Raw genomic sequence first — 15,545 nt, 5'->3', positions numbered from 1 at the left:
GCGCTTGTTACAGGGGTAGGAGGAAAAGCAAAGCTGTAAGTAGTAATATTTATTTACTTATTTCGCAAGTAAAGACCTGCTGCCTGTCATCATACATCAGGTCATACATTGTGTGACTTTACACGTTATATCGTACGAAATTCAGTTTTATTACTAGTACTTTTTTCCTTGAAAATTTTACATAACAACTGCAAGTAGTAATAACGGGAAGTAAACATTATCACGCTGAGTCGGTGAAGCCTTGTGGATAACAAAGTACAAAGTGTTTCGCTCCTTCGCAAACCCCAGAGGCGTCAATTTAGCTGTGTGTAAATTAAATGCCCCGGGTGAGGATCGAACTCACGACCTTAAGATTATGAGACTTACGCGCTGCCTACTGCGCTACCGAGGCAAGTGATCGCCACGCCTTCTGGAATCTCGGTAAGTACCAAATACCAGTGGTAGAGAGTCTGCACTTCCTGGCTCATTTTTTTCTGTTGCTACACGTGCATTCCCGGCGCGACAGGCAACTTGCGATGCTAGGCCGACGCCAGTATGTACAATAGCACACAAGAGTCCAAACGAGCAGTCGTGCGCGCTGCATGTTTGGTTATTTCCACACGGAAATACCGCGGTTCATTCTCATGGCTCACGCAGTTCGAGTGCCAAAGACACGCAGCACCACTATCGGAGAAAAAACAAAATGATGCATCGGCCGGGAATCGAACCCGGGCCGCCCGCGTGGCAGGCGAGCATTCTACCACTGAACCACCGATGCTCAGCTTCCTGGTGCTTTCCGCGGCAGACGTCTGCGGGGAAAGTGGGACTGCCGTCCAGCGCCGTCGCATCCTCTCGAGAGAATGCTACAGACGCTGAATCCTGCACTGCACTGCTGCTTAAAAATGACGCCCGAACGCGATCGCCTAAGTACTCTTGCGGCGCACGCACGCGACGACTCTTGCCAAAGGACGCGAAATGTGCGTAGAGACGCTGTCTGGATGCGCTCGCCTACCCCGTAATGCGCCTACAGCTACGACCACCTTGAGCCGCCGACGACAGGCGGGAAGCAGACACAGCGCGGCGTGCGCGGACGGAAACCGTGCGGTGGTGGTGTAATGGTCAGCATAGTTGCCTTGCAAGCAGTTGATCCGGGTTCGATTCCCGGCCACCGCAGCCGGCTTTTACTTTTGCGTATGAGTACTTTTGCCACGCGTCCTTCAATTAATGTTTCTTTCCCCATCTTACTCGCTGCAGGCCACCCTATAGCGTTTGCGTCGATTCTCCTTGAGTCTCGACTTGTCTCGACTTTGCTCAGCTGACGCGAGAGCTGACGCTCTCCAATCGGCCTATATAAAAAGGACAAGCACGCAAAACGACTGAGAGAGGTATGGCGAGGCGGGCGGGCACCACATTACTTATGCCTCAAGTAAATACCTGCTGCCTGTTATCATGTATTGTCTGATTTTACATGTTCTGTCAGACAAATTCAGTTTTATTACTAGTAGATTTCTTTTTTTTTTCTTTGTTGAAAATTTTTCAACACGCTCCTTCATTTCACTGTGGCCGCACGGCGCGACTTGGCATACCGAGAGGCAAAATGTGGCGCCAGTGCCCTTGACCGAATAGCGCTGCAGCTCCGAAACCGAAGAGGAAAGAGAAATACGAATTGAAACTATCGGCAGTGCCGTGTGTTCGCAGGCGGTCACCCGCCCAAGCACTGACAACGTCCAGTTTCACGCAGTAGCGGTGATCGGACGAGAAACTGTGCGTTCACCGTGCTGTGACCAGTGAAGTGTTTTAGCGCGTCCCGACAAGTCGCGTTCTGGTCCCCTATCAGTTCCCACACAATGTGACGATTTCTTTGTCACCATACTTCCCCGCCGAAATCGGCGCTGCCTTTTTGAAAGAGTGAAATCGTAGTGGCCCGTGGGGGGATCGAACCCACGACCTTCGCGTTATTAGCACGACGCTCTAACCAACTGAGCTAACGGGCCTCGGTGCAGACAGCCTTCCATCGCTTCGCGGGAATTGCTCTGCGTATTGCCATGTAACATTTCTATGGTAGCAGTCCAACAGTGGACCAGCGTCTCTTCTTTATTCCGCTGCTCGTAGTAATTTCATTGCTTGCCCGTTTCTCTCGGCTGTTTTCAGCTGACGTTAATGAACCAGTAGCTATAATGCGAGGAGGACGTGAAACAGCCTTTCGCAGGGTCAAAACTTGTCGTGATTTTTTCCGAAAAAATTCCGTTCCGGTACCGGGAATCGAACCCGGGCCTCCTGGGTGAGAGCCAGTATCCTAGCCACTAGACCACACCGGACGCGCACATTTTTCTCGGGGTTTACACCCGGTCCACTCGCTTTCCGTGTCGCACTTTCCCTGTTTGCGAGCACCTTTTCGCGCGCCCATGGCGAGGCGCGCATGTCAAAAGTCACAATCCATTGCTTTATGCCTCGTTGTTACAGGGGTAGGAGGAAAAGCAAAGCTGTAAGTAGTAATATTTATTTACTTATTTCGCAAGTAAAGACCTGCTGCCTGTCATCATACAGCAGGTCATACATTGTGTGACTTTACACGTTATATCGTACGAAATTCAGTTTTATTACTAGTACATTGTTCCTTGAAAATTTTTCGTAAGAACTGCAGGTAGTAATAACGGGAAGTAAACATTATCACGCTGAGTCGTTGAAGCCTTGTGGATAACAAAGTACGAAGTGTTTCGCTCCTTCGCAAACCCCAGAGCCGTCAATTTAGCTGTGGACGAAAGTAAATTAAATGCCCCAGGTGAGGATCGAACTCACGACCTTAAGATTATGAGACTTACGCGCTGCCTACTGCGCTACGGAGGCAAGTGACCGCCACGCCTTCTGGAATCTCTGTAACTACCAAATACCAGGGGTAGAGAGTCTGCACTTCCTGGCTCATTTTTTTCAGTTGCTACACGTCCATTCCCGGCGCGACAGGCAACTTGCGATGCTAGGCCGACGCCAGTATGTACAATAGCACATAAGAGTCCAAACGAGCAGTCGTGCGCGCTGCATGTTTGGTTATTTCCACACGGAAATACCACGGTTCATTCTCATGGCTCACGCAGTTCGAGTGCGAAAGACACGCAGCACCACTATCGGAGAAAAAACAAAATGATGCATCGGCCGGGAATCGAACCTTTTTTTTTTTTTAAACGTAATAAACTTTTATTTACAGAATAACAAATACAGTCATGAGATTCCATGGTACTTTCAATTTCAATTTCTGTTAGTTATCGAGTCTTTTTCTTTCTTTTCTGATATGTAACTTTGTTGCAATTGTCTGTTTCGTTATATTTTGTGCATTTGCAGGTTGATTTACACTGTTGCACTGATTTGTAAGTCAGTGGAGCAAAGATATTTCATTTTTCCTGTTTAATTTGCATTTTTGTTAATTTTATGGGTTGATTCGAGCACTTCTAAGTTCTAGACTTTAGGTAGAGTTATTGGTCTGGTGCCATTATGTGGCATGTAACTATTATTAGAGTTGTCTTACTGGCTAAGGCTTACATCTAGGAGGCAAAGGACAATGACAAATATGTATGAGTGAATATTATATATTATATATTTATATAGCGAAGGTGTCCATGAGATTGTGTTTGAGAGGAATAGAGCGAGAGCGGGATAGAGAGAGAGACAGAGAGACAGAGAACCCGGGCCGCCCGCGTGGCAGGCGAGCATTCTACCACTGAACCACCGATGCTCAGCTTCCTGGTGCTTTCCGCGGCAGACGTCTGTGGGGAAAGTGGGACTGCCGTCCAGCGCCGTCGCATCCTCTCGAGAGAATGCTACAGACGCTGAATCCTGCACTGCACTGCTTAAAAATGACGCCCGAACGCGATCGCCTAAGTACTCTTGCGGCGCAGGCACGCGACGACTCTTGCCAAAGGACGCGAAATGTGCGTAGAGACGCTGTCTGGATGCGCTCGCCTACCCCGTAATGCGCCTACAGCTACGACCACCTTGAGCCGCCGACGACAGGCGGGAAGCAGACACAGCGCGGCGTGCGCGGACGGAAACCGTGCGGTGGTGGTGTAATGGTCAGCGTAGTTGCCTTCCAAGCAATTGATCCGGGTTCGATTCCCGGCCACCGCAGCCGGCTTTTACTTTTGCGTCTGAGTACTTTTGCCACGCGTCCTTCAATTAATGTGTCTTTCCCCATCTTACTCGCTGCAGGCCACCCTATAGCGTGTGCGTCGATTCACCTTGAGTCTCGACTTGTCTCGACTTTGCTCGTCTGACGCGAGAGCTGACGCTCTCCAATCGGCCTATATAAAAAGGACAAGCACGCAAAACGGCTGAGAGAGGTATGGCGAGGCGGGCGGGCACCACATTACTTATGCCTCAAGTAAATACCTGCTGCCTGTTATCATGTATTGTCTGATTTTACATGTTCTGTCAGACAAATTCAGTTTTATTACTAGTAGATTTCTTTTTTTTTTCTTTGTTGAAAATTTTTCAACACGCTCCTTCATTTCACTGTGGCCGCACGGCGCGACTTGGCATACCGAGAGGCAAAATGTGGCGCCAGTGCCCTTGACCGAATAGCGCTGCAGCTCCGAAACCGAAGAGGAAAGAGAAATACGAATTGAAACTATCGGCAGTGCCGTGTGTTCGCAGGCGGTCACCCGCCCAAGCACTGACAACGTCCAGTTTCGCGCAGTAGCTGTGATCGGACGAGAAACTGTGCGTTCACCGTGCTGTGACCAGTGAAGTGTTTTAGCGCGTCCCGACAAGTCGCGTTCTGGTCCCCTATCAGTTCCCACACAATGTGACGATTTCTTTGTCACCATACTTCCCCGCCGAAATCGGCGCTGCCTTTTTGAAAGAGTGAAATCGTAGTGGCCCGTGGGGGGATCGAACCCACGACCTTCGCGTTATTAGCACGACGCTCTAACCAACTGAGCTAACGGGCCTCGGTGCAGACAGCCTTCCATCGCTTCGCGGGAATTGCTCTGCGTATTGCCATGTAACATTTCTATGGTAGCAGTCCAACAGAGGACCAGCGTCTCTTCTTTATTCCGCTGCTCGTAGTAATTTCATTGCTTGCCCGTTTCTCTCGGCTGTTTTCAGCTGACGTTAATGAACCAGTAGCTATAATGCGAGGAGGACGTGAAACAGCCTTTCGCAGGGTCAAAACTTGTCGTGATTTTTTCCGAAAAAATTCCGTTCCGGTACCGGGAATCGAACCCGGGCCTCCTGGGTGAGAGCCAGGTATCCTAGCCACTAGACCACACCGGACGTGCACATTTTTCTCGGGGTTTACACCCGGTCCACTCGCTTTCCGTGTCGCACTTTCCCTGTTTGCGAGCACCTTTTCGCGCGCCCATGGCGAGGCGCGCATGTCAAAAGTCACAATCCATTGCTTTATGCCTCGTTGTTACAGGGGTAGGAGGAAAAGCAAAGCTGTAAGTAGTAATATTTATTTACTTATTTCGCAAGTAAAGACCTGCTGCCTGTCATCATACAGCAGGTCATACATTGTGTGACTTTACACGTTATATCGTACGAAATTCAGTTTTATTACTAGTACATTGTTCCTTGAAAATTTTTCGTAAGAACTGCAGGTAGTAATAACGGGAAGTAAACATTATCACGCTGAGTCGTTGAAGCCTTGTGGATAACAAAGTACGAAGTGTTTCGCTCCTTCGCAAACCCCAGAGCCGTCAATTTAGCTGTGGACGAAAGTAAATTAAATGCCCCGGGTGAGGATTGAACTCACGACCTTAAGATTATGAGACTTACGCGCTGCCTACTGCGCTACCGAGGCAAGTGACCGCCACGCCTTCTGGAATCTCTGTAACTACCAAATACCAGGGGTAGAGAGTCTGCACTTCCTGGCTCATTTTTTTCAGTTGCTACACGTCCATTCCCGGCGCGACAGGCAACTTGCGATGCTAGGCCGACGCCAGTATGTACAATAGCACATAAGAGTCCAAACGAGCAGTCGTGCGCGCTGCATGTTTGGTTATTTCCGCACGGAAATACCGCGGTTCATTCTCATGGCTCACGCAGTTCGAGTGCGAAAGACACGCAGCACCACTATCGGAGAAAAAACAAAATGATGCATCGGCCGGGAATCGAACCCGGGCCGCCCGCGTGGCAGGCGAGCATTCTACCACTGAACCACCGATGCTCAGCTTCCTGGTGCTTTCCGCGGCAGACGTCTGTGGGGAAAGTGGGACTGCCGTCCAGCGCCGTCGCATCCTCTCGAGAGAATGCTACAGACGCTGAATCCTGCACTGCACTGCTTAAAAATGACGCCCGAACGCGATCGCCTAAGTACTCTTGCGGCGCAGGCACGCGACGACTCTTGCCAAAGGACGCGAAATGTGCGTAGAGACGCTGTCTGGATGCGCTCGCCTACCCCGTAATGCGCCTACAGCTACGACCACCTTGAGCCGCCGACGACAGGCGGGAAGCAGACACAGCGCGGCGTGCGCGGACGGAAACCGTGCGGTGGTGGTGTAATGGTCAGCGTAGTTGCCTTCCAAGCAATTGATCCGGGTTCGATTCCCGGCCACCGCAGCCGGCTTTTACTTTTGCGTCTGAGTACTTTTGCCACGCGTCCTTCAATTAATGTGTCTTTCCCCATCTTACTCGCTGCAGGCCACCCTATAGCGTGTGCGTCGATTCACCTTGAGTCTCGACTTGTCTCGACTTTGCTCGTCTGACGCGAGAGCTGACGCTCTCCAATCGGCCTATATAAAAAGGACAAGCACGCAAAACGACTGAGAGAGGTATGGCGAGGCGGGCGGGCACCACATTACTTATGCCTCAAGTAAATACCTGCTGCCTGTTATCATGTATTGTCTGATTTTACATGTTCTGTCAGACAAATTCAGTTTTATTACTAGTAGATTTCTTTTTTTTTCTTTGTTGAAAATTTTTCAACACGCTCCTTCATTTCACTGTGGCCGCACGGCGCGACTTGGCATACCGAGAGGCAAAATGTGGCGCCAGTGCCCTTGACCGAATAGCGCTGCAGCTCCGAAACCGAAGAGGAAAGAGAAATACGAATTGAAACTATCGGCAGTGCCGTGTGTTCGCAGGCGGTCACCCGCCCAAGCACTGACAACGTCCAGTTTCGCGCAGTAGCTGTGATCGGACGAGAAACTGTGCGTTCACCGTGCTGTGACCAGTGAAGTGTTTTAGCGCGTCCCGACAAGTCGCGTTCTGGTCCCCTATCAGTTCCCACACAATGTGACGATTTCTTTGTCACCATACTTCCCCGCCGGAATCGGCGCTGCCTTTTTGAAAGAGTGAAATCGTAGTGGCCCGTGGGGGGATCGAACCCACGACCTTCGCGTTATTAGTACGACGCTCTAACCAACTGAGCTAACGGGCCTCGGTGCAGACAGCCTTCCATCGCTTCGCGGGAATTGCTCTGCGTATTGCCATGTAACATTTCTATGGTAGCAGTCCAACAGTGGACCAGCGTCTCTTCTTTATTCCGCTGCTCGTAGTAATTTCATTGCTTGCCCGTTTCTCTCGGCTGTTTTCAGCTGACGTTAATGAACCAGTAGCTATAATGCGAGGAGGACGTGAAATAGCCTTTCGCAGGGTCAAAACTTGTCGTGATTTTTTCCGAAAAAATTCCGTTCCGGTACCGGGAATCGAACCCGGGCCTCCTGGGTGAGAGCCAGGTATCCTAGCCACTAGACCACACCGGACGTGCACATTTTTCTCGGGGTTTACACCCGGTCCACTCGCTTTCCGTGTCGCACTTTCCCTGTTTGCGAGCACCTTTTCGCGCGCCCATGGCGAGGCGCGCATGTCAAAAGTCACAATCCATTGCTTTATGCCTCGTTGTTACAGGGGTAGGAGGAAAAGCAAAGCTGTAAGTAGTAATATTTATTTACTTATTTCGCAAGTAAAGACCTGCTGCCTGTCATCATACAGCAGGTCATACATTGTGTGACTTTACACGTTATATCGTACGAAATTCAGTTTTATTACTAGTACATTGTTCCTTGAAAATTTTTCGTAAGAACTGCAGGTAGTAATAACGGGAAGTAAACATTATCACGCTGAGTCGTTGAAGCCTTGTGGATAACAAAGTACGAAGTGTTTCGCTCCTTCGCAAACCCCAGAGCCGTCAATTTAGCTGTGGACGAAAGTAAATTAAATGCCCCGGGTGAGGATTGAACTCACGACCTTAAGATTATGAGACTTACGCGCTGCCTACTGCGCTACCGAGGCAAGTGACCGCCACGCCTTCTGGAATCTCTGTAACTACCAAATACCAGGGGTAGAGAGTCTGCACTTCCTGGCTCATTTTTTTCAGTTGCTACACGTCCATTCCCGGCGCGACAGGCAACTTGCGATGCTAGGCCGACGCCAGTATGTACAATAGCACATAAGAGTCCAAACGAGCAGTCGTGCGCGCTGCATGTTTGGTTATTTCCACACGGAAATACCGCGGTTCATTCTCATGGCTCACGCAGTTCGAGTGCGAAAGACACGCAGCACCACTATCGGAGAAAAAACAAAATGATGCATCGGCCGGGAATCGAACCCGGGCCGCCCGCGTGGCAGGCGAGCATTCTACCACTGAACCACCGATGCTCAGCTTCCTGGTGCTTTCCGCGGCAGACGTCTGTGGGGAAAGTGGGACTGCCGTCCAGCGCCGTCGCATCCTCTCGAGAAAATGCTACAGACGCTGAATCCTGCACTGCACTGCTTAAAAATGACGCCCGAACGCGATCGCCTAAGTACTCTTGCGGCGCACGCACGCGACGACTCTTGCCAAAGGACGCGAAATGTGCGTAGAGACGCTGTCTGGATGCGCTCGCCTACCCCGTAATGCGCCTACAGCTACGACCACCTTGAGCCGCCGACGACAGGCGGGAAGCAGACACAGCGCGGCGTGCGCGGACGGAAACCGTGCGGTGGTGGTGTAATGGTCAGCATAGTTGCCTTCCAAGCAATTGATCCGGGTTCGATTCCCGGCCACCGCAGCCGGCTTTTACTTTTGCGTCTGAGTTCTTTTGCCACGCGTCCTTCAATTAATGTTTCTTTCCCCATCTTACTCGCTGCAGGCCACCCTATAGCGTGTGCGTCGATTCACCTTGAGTCTCGACTTGTCTCGACTTTGCTCGTCTGACGCGAGAGCTGACGCTCTCCAATCGGCCTATATAAAAAGGACAAGCACGCAAAACGACTGAGAGAGGTATGGCGAGGCGGGCGGGCACCACATTACTTATGCCTCAAGTAAATACCTGCTGCCTGTTATCATGTATTGTCTGATTTTACATGTTCTGTCAGACAAATTCAGTTTTATTACTAGTAGATTTCTTTTTTTTTTCTTTGTTGAAAATTTTTCAACACGCTCCTTCATTTCACTGTGGCCGCACGGCGCGACTTGGCATACCGAGAGGCAAAATGTGGCGCCAGTGCCCTTGACCGAATAGCGCTGCAGCTCCGAAACCGAAGAGGAAAGAGAAATACGAATTGAAACTATCGGCAGTGCCGTGTGTTCGCAGGCGGTCACCCGCCCAAGCACTGACAACGTCCAGTTTCGCGCAGTAGCTGTGATCGGACGAGAAACTGTGCGTTCACCGTGCTGTGACCAGTGAAGTGTTTTAGCGCGTCCCGACAAGTCGCGTTCTGGTCCCCTATCAGTTCCCACACAATGTGACGATTTCTTTGTCACCATACTTCCCCGCCGGAATCGGCGCTGCCTTTTTGAAAGAGTGAAATCGTAGTGGCCCGTGGGGGGATCGAACCCACGACCTTCGCGTTATTAGTACGACGCTCTAACCAACTGAGCTAACGGGCCTCGGTGCAGACAGCCTTCCATCGCTTCGCGGGAATTGCTCTGCGTATTGCCATGTAACATTTCTATGGTAGCAGTCCAACAGTGGACCAGCGTCTCTTCTTTATTCCGCTGCTCGTAGTAATTTCATTGCTTGCCCGTTTCTCTCGGCTGTTTTCAGCTGACGTTAATGAACCAGTAGCTATAATGCGAGGAGGACGTGAAACAGCCTTTCGCAGGGTCAAAACTTGTCGTGATTTTTTCCGAAAAAATTCCGTTCTGGTACCGGGAATCGAACCCGGGCCTCCTGGGTGAGAGCCAGGTATCCTAGCCACTAGACCACACCGGACGTGCACATTTTTCTCGGGGTTTACTCCCGGTCCACTCGCTTTCCGTGTCGCACTTTCCCTGTTTGCGAGCACCTTTTCGCGCGCCCATGGCGAGGCGCGCATGTCAAAAGTCACAATCCATTGCTTTATGCCTCGTTGTTACAGGGGTAGGAGGAAAAGCAAAGCTGTAAGTAGTAATATTTATTTACTTATTTCGCAAGTAAAGACCTGCTGCCTGTCATCATACAGCAGGTCATACATTGTGTGACTTTACACGTTATATCGTACGAAATTCAGTTTTATTACTAGTACATTGTTCCTTGAAAATTTTTCGTAAGAACTGCAGGTAGTAATAACGGGAAGTAAACATTATCACGCTGAGTCGTTGAAGCCTTGTGGATAACAAAGTACGAAGTGTTTCGCTCCTTCGCAAACCCCAGAGCCGTCAATTTAGCTGTGGACGAAAGTAAATTAAATGCCCCGGGTGAGGATCGAACTCACGACCTTAAGATTATGAGACTTACGCGCTGCCTACTGCGCTACCAAGGCAAGTGACCGCCACGCCTTCTGGAATCTCTGTAACTACCAAATACCAGGGGTAGAGAGTCTGCACTTCCTGGCTCATTTTTTTCAGTTGCTACACGTCCATTCCCGGCGCGACAGGCAACTTGCGATGCTAGGCCGACGCCAGTATGTACAATAGCACATAAGAGTCCAAACGAGCAGTCGTGCGCGCTGCATGTTTGGTTATTTCCACACGGAAATACCGCGGTTCATTCTCATGGCTCACGCAGTTCGAGTGCGAAAGACACGCAGCACCACTATCGGAGAAAAAACAAAATGATGCATCGGCCGGGAATCGAACCCGGGCCGCCCGCGTGGCAGGCGAGCATTCTACCACTGAACCACCGATGCTCAGCTTCCTGGTGCTTTCCGCGGCAGACGTCTGTGGGGAAAGTGGGACTGCCGTCCAGCGCCGTCGCATCCTCTCGAGAGAATGCTACAGACGCTGAATCCTGCACTGCACTGCTTAAAAATGACGCCCGAACGCGATCGCCTAAGTACTCTTGCGGCGCACGCACGCGACGACTCTTGCCAAAGGACGCGAAATGTGCGTAGAGACGCTGTCTGGATGCGCTCGCCTACCCCGTAATGCGCCTACAGCTACGACCACCTTGAGCCGCCGACGACAGGCGGGAAGCAGACACAGCGCGGCGTGCGCGGACGGAAACCGTGCGGTGGTGGTGTAATGGTCAGCATAGTTGCCTTCCAAGCAGTTGATCCGGGTTCGATTCCCGGCCACCGCAGCCGGCTTTTACTTTTGCGTCTGAGTACTTTTGCCACGCGTCCTTCAATTAATGTTTCTTTCCCCATCTTACTCGCTGCAGGCCACCCTATAGCGTGTGCGTCGATTCACCTTGAGTCTCGACTTGTCTCGACTTTGCTCAGCTGACGCGAGAGCTGACGCTCTCCAATCGGCCTTTATAAAAAGGACAAGCACGCAAAACGACTGAGAGAGGTATGGCGAGGCGGGCGGGCACCACATTACTTATGCCTCAAGTAAATACCTGCTGCCTGTTATCATGTATTGTCTGATTTTACATGTTCTGTCAGACAAATTCAGTTTTATTACTAGTAGATTTCTTTTTTTTTCTTTGTTGAAAATTTTTCAACACGCTCCTTCATTTCACTATGGCCGCACGGCGCGACTTGGCATACCGAGAGGCAAAATGTGGCGCCAGTGCCCTTGACCGAATAGCGCTGCAGCTCCGAAACCGAAGAGGAAAGAGAAATACGAATTGAAACTATCGGCAGTGCCGTGTGTTCGCAGGCGGTCACCCGCCCAAGCACTGACAACGTCCAGTTTCGCGCAGTAGCTGTGATCGGACGAGAAACTGTGCGTTCACCGTGCTGTGACCAGTGAAGTGTTTTAGCGCGTCCCGACAAGTCGCGTTCTGGTCCCCTATCAGTTCCCACACAATGTGACGATTTCTTTGTCACCATACTTCCCCGCCGAAATCGGCGCTGCCTTTTTGAAAGAGTGAAATCGTAGTGGCCCGTGGGGGGATCGAACCCACGACCTTCGCGTTATTAGCACGACGCTCTAACCAACTGAGCTAACGGGCCTCGGTGCAGACAGCCTTCCATCGCTTCGCGGGAATTGCTCTGCGTATTGCCATGTAACATTTCTATGGTAGCAGTCCAACAGTGGACCAGCGTCTCTTCTTTATTCCGCTGCTCGTAGTAATTTCATTGCTTGCCCGTTTCTCTCGGCTGTTTTCAGCTGACGTTAATGAACCAGTAGCTATAATGCGAGGAGGACGTGAAACAGCCTTTCGCAGGGTCAAAACTTGTCGTGATTTTTTCCGAAAAAATTCCGTTCCGGTACCGGGAATCGAACCCGGGCCTCCTGGGTGAGAGCCAGGTATCCTAGCCACTAGACCACACCGGACGTGCACATTTTTCTCCTCGCTTTCCGTGTCGCACTTTCCCTGTTTGCGAGCACCTTTTCGCGCGCCCATGTCAAAAGTCACAATCCATTGCTTTATGCCTCGTTGTTACAGGGGTAGGAGGAAAAGCAAAGCTGTAAGTAGTAATATTTATTTACTTATTTCGCAAGTAAAGACCTGCTGCCTGTCATCATACAGCAGGTCATACATTGTGTGACTTTACACGTTATATCGTACGAAATTCAGTTTTATTACTAGTACATTGTTCCTTGAAAATTTTTCGTAAGAACTGCAGGTAGTAATAACGGGAAGTAAACATTATCACGCTGAGTCGTTGAAGCCTTGTGGATAACAAAGTACGAAGTGTTTCGCTCCTTCGCAAACCCCAGAGCCGTCAATTTAGCTGTGGACGAAAGTAAATTAAATGCCCCGGGTGAGGATCGAACTCACGACCTTAAGATTATGAGACTTACGCGCTGCCTACTGCGCTACGGAGGCAAGTGACCGCCACGCCTTCTGGAATCTCTGTAACTACCAAATACCAGGGGTAGAGAGTCTGCACTTCCTGGCTCATTTTTTTCAGTTGCTACACGTCCATTCCCGGCGCGACAGGCAACTTGCGATGCTAGGCCGACGCCAGTATGTACAATAGCACATAAGAGTCCAAACGAGCAGTCGTGCGCGCTGCATGTTTGGTTATTTCCACACGGAAATACCACGGTTCATTCTCATGGCTCACGCAGTTCGAGTGCGAAAGACACGCAGCACCACTATCGGAGAAAAAACAAAATGATGCATCGGCCGGGAATCGAACCCGGGCCGCCCGCGTGGCAGGCGAGCATTCTACCACTGAACCACCGATGCTCAGCTTCCTGGTGCTTTCCGCGGCAGACGTCTGTGGGGAAAGTGGGACTGCCGTCCAGCGCCGTCGCATCCTCTCGAGAGAATGCTACAGACGCTGAATCCTGCACTGCACTGCTTAAAAATGACGCCCGAACGCGATCGCCTAAGTACTCTTGCGGCGCACGCACGCGACGACTCTTGCCAAAGGACGCGAAATGTGCGTAGAGACGCTGTCTGGATGCGCTCGCCTACCCCGTAATGCGCCTACAGCTACGACCACCTTGAGCCGCCGACGACAGGCGGGAAGCAGACACAGCGCGGCGTGCGCGGACGGAAACCGTGCGGTGGTGGTGTAATGGTCAGCATAGTTGCCTTCCAAGCAGTTGATCCGGGTTCGATTCCCGGCCACCGCAGCCGGCTTTTACTTTTGCGTATGAGTACTTTTGCCACGCGTCCTTCAATTAATGTTTCTTTCCCCATCTTACTCGCTGCAGGCCACCCTATAGCGTGTGCGTCGATTCACCTTGAGTCTCGACTTGTCTCGACTTTGCTCGTCTGACGCGAGAGCTGACGCTCTCCAATCGGCCTATATAAAAAGGACAAGCACGCAAAACGACTGAGAGAGGTATGGCGAGGCGGGCGGGCACCACATTACTTATGCCTCAAGTAAATACCTGCTGCCTGTTATCATGTATTATCTGATTTTACATGTTCTGTCAGACAAATTCAGTTTTATTACTAGTAGATTTCTTTTTTTTTTTTCTTTGTTGAAAATTTTTCAACACGCTCCTTCATTTCACTGTGGCCGCACGGCGCGACTTGGCATACCGAGAGGCAAAATGTGGCGCCAGTGCCCTTGACCGAATAGCGCTGCAGCTCCGAAACCGAAGAGGAAAGAGAAATACGAATTGAAACTATCGGCAGTGCCGTGTGTTCGCAGGCGGTCACCCGCCCAAGCACTGACAACGTCCAGTTTCGCGCAGTAGCGGTGATCGGACGAGAAACTGTGCGTTCACCGTGCTGTGACCAGTGAAGTGTTTTAGCGCGTCCCGACAAGTCGCGTTCTGGTCCCCTATCAGTTCCCACACAATGTGACGATTTCTTTGTCACCATACTTCCCCGCCGAAATCGGCGCTGCCTTTTTGAAAGAGTGAAATCGTAGTGGCCCGTGGGGGGATCGAACCCACGACCTTCGCGTTATTAGCACGACGCTCTAACCAACTGAGCTAACGGGCCTCGGTGCAGACAGCCTTCCATCGCTTCGCGGGAATTGCTCTGCGTATTGCCATGTAACATTTCTATGGTAGCAGTCCAACAGTGGACCAGCGTCTCTTCTTTATTCCGCTGCTCGTAGTAATTTCATTGCTTGCCCGTTTCTCTCGGCTGTTTTCAGCTGACGTTAATGAACCAGTAGCTATAATGCGAGGAGGACGTGAAACAGCCTTTCGCAGGGTCAAAACTTGTCGTGATTTTTTCCGAAAAAATTCCGTTCCGGTACCGGGAATCGAACCCGGGCCTCCTGGGTGAGAGCCAGGTATCCTAGCCACTAGACCACACCGGACGTGCACATTTTTCTAGGGGTTTACACCCGGTCCACTCGCTTTCCGTGTCGCACTTTCCCTGTTTGCGAGCACCTTTTCGCGCGCCCATGGCGAGGCGCGCATGTCAAAAGTCACAATCCATTGCTTTATGCCTCGTTGTTACAGGGGTAGGAGGAAAAGCAAAGCTGTAAGTAGTAATATTTATTTACTTATTTCGCAAGTAAAGACCTGCTGCCTGTCATCATACAGCAGGTCATACATTGTGTGACTTTACACGTTATATCGTACGAAATTCAGTTTTATTACTAGTACATTGTTCCTTGAAAATTTTTCGTAAGAACTGCAGGTAGTAATAACGGGAAGTAAACATTATCACGCTGAGTCGTTGAAGCCTTGTGGATAACAAAGTACGAAGTGTTTCGCTCCTTCGCAAACCCCAGAGCCGTCAATTTAGCTGTGGACGAAAGTAAATTAAATGCCCCGGGTGAGGATCGAACTCACGACCTTAAGATTATGAGACTTACGCGCTGCCTACTGCGCTACCAAGGCAAGTGACCGCCACGCCTTCTGGAATCTCTGTAACTACCAAATACCAGGGGTAGAGAGTCTGCACTTCCTGGCT

The 15,545-nt window shown here is 50.6% G+C and overlaps 30 non-coding genes across 30 annotated transcripts; 6 read left to right on the top strand and 24 right to left on the bottom strand.

Annotated features, from left to right (window-relative positions):
* Nucleotides 1-318: 318 nt before the first annotated feature.
* Nucleotides 319-391, bottom strand: Trnam-cau (transfer RNA methionine (anticodon CAU)). Its single transcript has one exon. It is a non-coding gene; the product is annotated as a tRNA-Met (tRNA).
* A 295-nt stretch (nt 392-686) lies between these two features.
* Nucleotides 687-757, bottom strand: Trnag-gcc (transfer RNA glycine (anticodon GCC)). Its single transcript has one exon. It is a non-coding gene; the product is annotated as a tRNA-Gly (tRNA).
* A 323-nt stretch (nt 758-1,080) lies between these two features.
* Trnaa-ugc (transfer RNA alanine (anticodon UGC)) lies at nt 1,081-1,152 on the top strand. The gene has a single exon. It is a non-coding gene; the product is annotated as a tRNA-Ala (tRNA).
* A 747-nt stretch (nt 1,153-1,899) lies between these two features.
* On the bottom strand, nt 1,900-1,973 carry Trnai-aau (transfer RNA isoleucine (anticodon AAU)). The gene has a single exon. It is a non-coding gene; the product is annotated as a tRNA-Ile (tRNA).
* A 253-nt stretch (nt 1,974-2,226) lies between these two features.
* Trnae-cuc (transfer RNA glutamic acid (anticodon CUC)) lies at nt 2,227-2,297 on the bottom strand. Its single transcript has one exon. It is a non-coding gene; the product is annotated as a tRNA-Glu (tRNA).
* Nucleotides 2,298-2,753: 456 nt separating this feature from the next.
* On the bottom strand, nt 2,754-2,826 carry Trnam-cau (transfer RNA methionine (anticodon CAU)). Its single transcript has one exon. It is a non-coding gene; the product is annotated as a tRNA-Met (tRNA).
* Nucleotides 2,827-4,026: 1,200 nt separating this feature from the next.
* On the top strand, nt 4,027-4,098 carry Trnag-ucc (transfer RNA glycine (anticodon UCC)). The gene has a single exon. It is a non-coding gene; the product is annotated as a tRNA-Gly (tRNA).
* Nucleotides 4,099-4,845: 747 nt separating this feature from the next.
* Trnai-aau (transfer RNA isoleucine (anticodon AAU)) lies at nt 4,846-4,919 on the bottom strand. The gene has a single exon. It is a non-coding gene; the product is annotated as a tRNA-Ile (tRNA).
* A 253-nt stretch (nt 4,920-5,172) lies between these two features.
* Trnae-cuc (transfer RNA glutamic acid (anticodon CUC)) lies at nt 5,173-5,244 on the bottom strand. The gene has a single exon. It is a non-coding gene; the product is annotated as a tRNA-Glu (tRNA).
* Nucleotides 5,245-5,700: 456 nt separating this feature from the next.
* On the bottom strand, nt 5,701-5,773 carry Trnam-cau (transfer RNA methionine (anticodon CAU)). Its single transcript has one exon. It is a non-coding gene; the product is annotated as a tRNA-Met (tRNA).
* A 295-nt stretch (nt 5,774-6,068) lies between these two features.
* On the bottom strand, nt 6,069-6,139 carry Trnag-gcc (transfer RNA glycine (anticodon GCC)). The gene has a single exon. It is a non-coding gene; the product is annotated as a tRNA-Gly (tRNA).
* A 320-nt stretch (nt 6,140-6,459) lies between these two features.
* Nucleotides 6,460-6,531, top strand: Trnag-ucc (transfer RNA glycine (anticodon UCC)). Its single transcript has one exon. It is a non-coding gene; the product is annotated as a tRNA-Gly (tRNA).
* A 746-nt stretch (nt 6,532-7,277) lies between these two features.
* Nucleotides 7,278-7,351, bottom strand: Trnai-aau (transfer RNA isoleucine (anticodon AAU)). The gene has a single exon. It is a non-coding gene; the product is annotated as a tRNA-Ile (tRNA).
* Nucleotides 7,352-7,604: 253 nt separating this feature from the next.
* Nucleotides 7,605-7,676, bottom strand: Trnae-cuc (transfer RNA glutamic acid (anticodon CUC)). Its single transcript has one exon. It is a non-coding gene; the product is annotated as a tRNA-Glu (tRNA).
* Nucleotides 7,677-8,132: 456 nt separating this feature from the next.
* Trnam-cau (transfer RNA methionine (anticodon CAU)) lies at nt 8,133-8,205 on the bottom strand. The gene has a single exon. It is a non-coding gene; the product is annotated as a tRNA-Met (tRNA).
* Nucleotides 8,206-8,500: 295 nt separating this feature from the next.
* Trnag-gcc (transfer RNA glycine (anticodon GCC)) lies at nt 8,501-8,571 on the bottom strand. Its single transcript has one exon. It is a non-coding gene; the product is annotated as a tRNA-Gly (tRNA).
* A 320-nt stretch (nt 8,572-8,891) lies between these two features.
* Trnag-ucc (transfer RNA glycine (anticodon UCC)) lies at nt 8,892-8,963 on the top strand. The gene has a single exon. It is a non-coding gene; the product is annotated as a tRNA-Gly (tRNA).
* Nucleotides 8,964-9,710: 747 nt separating this feature from the next.
* Nucleotides 9,711-9,784, bottom strand: Trnai-aau (transfer RNA isoleucine (anticodon AAU)). Its single transcript has one exon. It is a non-coding gene; the product is annotated as a tRNA-Ile (tRNA).
* Nucleotides 9,785-10,037: 253 nt separating this feature from the next.
* Trnae-cuc (transfer RNA glutamic acid (anticodon CUC)) lies at nt 10,038-10,109 on the bottom strand. The gene has a single exon. It is a non-coding gene; the product is annotated as a tRNA-Glu (tRNA).
* A 456-nt stretch (nt 10,110-10,565) lies between these two features.
* On the bottom strand, nt 10,566-10,638 carry Trnam-cau (transfer RNA methionine (anticodon CAU)). The gene has a single exon. It is a non-coding gene; the product is annotated as a tRNA-Met (tRNA).
* A 295-nt stretch (nt 10,639-10,933) lies between these two features.
* On the bottom strand, nt 10,934-11,004 carry Trnag-gcc (transfer RNA glycine (anticodon GCC)). Its single transcript has one exon. It is a non-coding gene; the product is annotated as a tRNA-Gly (tRNA).
* A 320-nt stretch (nt 11,005-11,324) lies between these two features.
* On the top strand, nt 11,325-11,396 carry Trnag-ucc (transfer RNA glycine (anticodon UCC)). The gene has a single exon. It is a non-coding gene; the product is annotated as a tRNA-Gly (tRNA).
* Nucleotides 11,397-12,142: 746 nt separating this feature from the next.
* Nucleotides 12,143-12,216, bottom strand: Trnai-aau (transfer RNA isoleucine (anticodon AAU)). The gene has a single exon. It is a non-coding gene; the product is annotated as a tRNA-Ile (tRNA).
* Nucleotides 12,217-12,469: 253 nt separating this feature from the next.
* Trnae-cuc (transfer RNA glutamic acid (anticodon CUC)) lies at nt 12,470-12,541 on the bottom strand. Its single transcript has one exon. It is a non-coding gene; the product is annotated as a tRNA-Glu (tRNA).
* Nucleotides 12,542-12,964: 423 nt separating this feature from the next.
* Trnam-cau (transfer RNA methionine (anticodon CAU)) lies at nt 12,965-13,037 on the bottom strand. Its single transcript has one exon. It is a non-coding gene; the product is annotated as a tRNA-Met (tRNA).
* Nucleotides 13,038-13,332: 295 nt separating this feature from the next.
* On the bottom strand, nt 13,333-13,403 carry Trnag-gcc (transfer RNA glycine (anticodon GCC)). The gene has a single exon. It is a non-coding gene; the product is annotated as a tRNA-Gly (tRNA).
* Nucleotides 13,404-13,723: 320 nt separating this feature from the next.
* On the top strand, nt 13,724-13,795 carry Trnag-ucc (transfer RNA glycine (anticodon UCC)). Its single transcript has one exon. It is a non-coding gene; the product is annotated as a tRNA-Gly (tRNA).
* Nucleotides 13,796-14,544: 749 nt separating this feature from the next.
* On the bottom strand, nt 14,545-14,618 carry Trnai-aau (transfer RNA isoleucine (anticodon AAU)). Its single transcript has one exon. It is a non-coding gene; the product is annotated as a tRNA-Ile (tRNA).
* A 253-nt stretch (nt 14,619-14,871) lies between these two features.
* Trnae-cuc (transfer RNA glutamic acid (anticodon CUC)) lies at nt 14,872-14,943 on the bottom strand. Its single transcript has one exon. It is a non-coding gene; the product is annotated as a tRNA-Glu (tRNA).
* Nucleotides 14,944-15,399: 456 nt separating this feature from the next.
* On the bottom strand, nt 15,400-15,472 carry Trnam-cau (transfer RNA methionine (anticodon CAU)). Its single transcript has one exon. It is a non-coding gene; the product is annotated as a tRNA-Met (tRNA).
* Between the last annotated feature and the right edge of the window lie 73 nt (nt 15,473-15,545).

Source organism: Schistocerca cancellata, unplaced genomic scaffold (assembly GCF_023864275.1).
Source record: "Schistocerca cancellata isolate TAMUIC-IGC-003103 unplaced genomic scaffold, iqSchCanc2.1 HiC_scaffold_1083, whole genome shotgun sequence".
Taxonomy (NCBI): Eukaryota; Metazoa; Arthropoda; class Insecta; order Orthoptera; family Acrididae; genus Schistocerca; species Schistocerca cancellata.
Note: the sequence above shows the minus strand (reverse complement) of the source record. Positions and strands in the feature narration are given on the sequence as shown.